Source organism: Protopterus annectens, chromosome 5.part1 (assembly GCF_019279795.1).
Source record: "Protopterus annectens isolate FY-2018-M chromosome 5.part1, PAN1.0, whole genome shotgun sequence".
Taxonomy (NCBI): Eukaryota; Metazoa; Chordata; order Ceratodontiformes; family Protopteridae; genus Protopterus; species Protopterus annectens.
The window spans coordinates 140246602-140251142 of NC_056736.1; positions in this window are offsets into that span (position 1 = coordinate 140246602).

Below are 4541 nucleotides of genomic sequence, written 5' to 3' on the forward strand. Positions count from 1 at the left end.
AACACCAGGCCCCCACACACAAACACATTCACTGGGAGCCTCACAAAAATATATATTTTCCTCTTGAATGTTTCCGCTGAAACAGTTATTTAACTTAATCTGATAGCATGTTGATGAAATAGAATATGTATGTTGAATGTACTTGCCATTGGATAAAACAACCAGAGAAAACTAATATAAACAAATGTATTCTCACAGAAAGGGTCAATATTACTTATGACTTTTTGGTGATATATTTATCCTTACCTTCATTTATCTTGACACATAAAATATTCACTGTACATAAAAACACAATTTATAAACATTTTTATTGTTGGTAGACTCAACGCATGACATGACAAAAAACTTGCAAACAAATAGATAAAACAAGTAGTAATAAATAAAAAACAGCCTCACTTCTCACTTTTAGATAAGTTCACCCATTCAGGGGATACTTAAGTAAAAGTTGGAATTAGGTATTATTAATTAATACCAATACAAGGGAACATAATGAATTCCTCAGAAATTAGATAAGACAGGAAAAATAAATTCTACCTGAGATCCTGAGACAAGTCTTGGGAGCTAGCAAGACTTCTCCAGATAATGCTCTGAGCCATTACTATGAAACACAGAGACACAGAAAGTTTTTCAAACACAAAAGTCACAGATTGTGCTTGATTATTGGAAGATTAAGATCAGAATCTTGAAGTCTGATCTAGCTATGGCCAACAACCAATGTGAATACCACAACAAAGAAATGTTTGATACAGCAGCAACAGTCAAAATTCCCAATACAATTGTTTTCATATGTGGCAGTCACCATCCCAAATTTAAGCTTGAGTGCATTATAGTAGTCCATGCAGGAGGAGAATAGAGCCTAAATCACTACTTGAAGGTCTAAGTATGATAATCTTGAGGTGATTAAATGAAGACGGTAAAACGATAAAAAAGATGAACGAATAACAACTGATGTGTTGTTCATGTCAGCATATTTTTAGGCCTCACATCCAGGTTTTGGACACAAGACACACACATTCCAGTCTATTCTCTCAGTAAAAGAAATAAATATATACTAGTAAGAGAAGAAAGAAATAAAAGAGATATATATGTAGAATGTCGTGAAATATCATTTGTTCCATCTCTTCCTGGCTGAAATTCAAACATATAAAATCCATTAATGATAGGATAGCATCTGCATAATCTTCTAGATTATTGTAATCAATCCTACATTCCTGAGAAAAACAGATGCTTAGCTGAGTATCATATGTGCCCAATGGTTTACAATCAAAATGTCGAGGTGACTTACCTCAACAGTCAGAAGGGCTTACACAGAGAAGCAGAGAGGCAACACTGCAAACACAATCTCTGTCAACTGAGAAACATCAATAAGTAGCTTGTGTTCATGGTTTTGTAGTGTTGGTGGTTTGAAGTGCATCACACTACAAGTGGGGATAGGGAAAATTGCCCTTTTCTTGGAGATAGAATATAAAAGTAGCAGGGGATGTGGTGGTGCAGCTTACCACATAGGGGTTGTAGGGGGGCTTGCCCCCCTGAAAAATAGTAGGACATTTTCTGCCTGGTAGTATATGTTTTTTTCTGGATGATGAGCAGTCAAATGTCGATTCTTTCTTAGAATCGACATTCTGAGCAGTCGGCTGAATGGATTTCTGTTGTTCCGGGTCAGGGATGCTCATTGTTTAGGTAAGTCTCCTCGGCATTTTGATAGTAAACCATGCACAACTAGTATTATCTAGTTTTATCTTGAATGAACTCTCAACTGAAGACTGCAAACTGATGAGTAGAGCAGCTATAGCTCTGGCCTGTAGCAACATGCCAAGCAGACATTCAAAGAGAAACTGGTACCAGAAACTGCCCAATGATAGCAACCTAGGTGACCAACAACATGTGACCATTTAGAGAATAAGGGAAGAAAGACAACACTGAGAAGAAAGGCAAGAGGTCTATCAAAGAAAACATTACAATTCATGGAATCAGAGTATGCCAAGAGATCAAAAATAAAATTCTGCTATAATGAATGATCTAAGAATACCAAGAGATTATTTTCTGCACATAAAAAGTCATTTTCAGTACTGTATTTTCTTCTAAAAATAATACAGCTTTCTTTGTTAATGGTTCCTTCAATAAATATTAAAAAATGAAGAGTCACAAAAACTACTTGTCAAGATTCCCCAAACTGGCAGACATTTTTGAGGATGGGGAAGTCATTTCTTCTAAGGTGAGGAAGTCCCAACAAATTGGAAGGGATAAAAGTGCTTGACCTTTTTAATAAAGATTCTTGCTTGCTTTATTTATGTGGAGTGGACAGCTTTATTTATGTGGAGTGGACAGTTTTATTTTATACGAGCATAGTCCTGGAGGATCTGACACTATGTGAGCCTTTTATTGTTTGATTTTTTATATCTGACTTTCAATAAGATTTTACTCACACTGTAACCCATTTAAATTGATTAACTGATGTGATAAAATTAATAACTAATGGATTAGGAATTTTTAAGGAGCATTATGGTTAGTTAAAAATATGAGACAACTTCAGTTATGAAACATGTTACTGCTATAGAAGAGTTATTAAGAATATGATTCGATGTTTATATTTGACTGTTGAAAATATTAGATAAAATAGTTTATACTGACTTAGATAACAGACATTTATAGTCATTTATAGTCTTTCATTCATTCATGTAACTATTAGTGAATACATATGTTTAGAAGCCTATATCAGTGATGTGACATATTTGGCAAGGATGCTGTCTGAGTAGTTTAATGTTTTTTTTAAGTATGATCTTTATTGTATAAACTTTTAAAAAGTACAGCAAGCTTCAAATCTAAATTCCCACTATGTGCTATTCATTCAGATGGTATTCATTTATATTTGGATAGTAGAAAAGGTCAGATTATGTAAGTAGTCGAGAGTTCATTAATGAAACACGATTTGACAGTTAGTGTGTGCAGAAGAGAAAGAGAAGGACATGATAGTGTTTGTAAAGTGTATTCCTTCTTCCAAATCAGTGGTCAATATTTTTGGGATAAAGTGTTATTTAAAAGCCGGTTGGAAGACATAGTTACGATTCTAAGTAGACTGCAGAGGTGGAAAGTATTGTATGGTTATAAAATGCATTTTGTTAAAAGTTGTGAGTTTCCACTATTTATTAAGTATGTAATTAACTATGTACGTATGTATTTGTCAAGAGTGTACTTGCTTTTTGAACGTTTAAAAAGAGTGACAATTGGGCTGTTTTTCTTATGAATTTATGGCAATACATTAAACCCTATGAAAAGAGGAATGCTAAATCAGGAAGAGAGAAAATAGGGACTAAGAATGTTAAATGTAGTTTTGCATTACTATAATGTTTTTTCAATATAGTTGGGAATGTAGCAAGTAATAATGCTTTCAGTTTTTATTAGGATAACATAGGATGGTACTTGACAGTTAGAAAAATGAGGATTTTCCCAGAAAAGATATTTTAATAATGAAACATTCTGTTAAAAAAAAGTAAAAAAAAATGGGAGTTAAATGTCTTTACCAGGGACTTTAAAACTGACATTCCAAGTGTTATGCAAATATTTTTGAGCCTCATTGGGAAGCTTGGGGGAAATTGTTGAGAATTTATAAAAGGAAAAAAAAAACAGGAAATGACTGATAGCTCCTAACTCTGTGAATTAAGTCTCAAGTGGCTATATCACCAAATTACTTAAAATAAATTCTGGACGAAATAAAAGGAAACTTGAGCTACTAAAGTAAAAGATAAGTGCTGCTGTCTACTAAATTATTTTCAGGAGCTAATACTTTTTATGCCATGAATACCACATTTCAGATTTAACTGCTATTTTTATGTGATAATCTCAAAACAATTCCATTTTTTAATACATGAATGAATAACATTATTCATTCATGTATTAAAAATGGAATTGTTTTGAGATTATCACATAAAAAATAGCAGTTAAATCTGAAATGTGGTATTCATGCTATAAAAAGATTGTTCTTTTGTACATTTAGAAATAACCGAGCATATGTTTGCAGAATGTAAGCAAGCAAAAGTTTTGGGTAAGCTTTTGTAAGATGCATACATTGCTTTCAATGTCTTTGATTATTTTTTAACAGATACATCATAATATGTTGAAAGAATATATTCTGACATTACATTACATTACTTAGTAATTTAGTCAAGAAGAATTGTAGTTTATATGTCATTTTATACTTTTGCTGTCTTTGGTTGATTGCTGAGATATAATTAGTCAAAACCTTGCTTTTCTCATTATGTCTCACGAGATTTTTTATATCCACTGTAGTTAACACTAACTTGGGCAGATGGGTCCTGAGTATTATGTGTCAACTGAAGGATGACACACTCTGGAATGCATTAAACTCCTTATGCCAGCATTGGAAAATTAATCCATGTGTGTTGTTTGGAGATGGAATGCACAGACTTCTTATCTTCTAACACCAAAGGCAAGTACTGTACCCATTGACTCACAGTCATTAGTACATCTGCACATCTTTTTTTTTCCATTTCATAAGAGCACACTGATGATCTGATTCAACT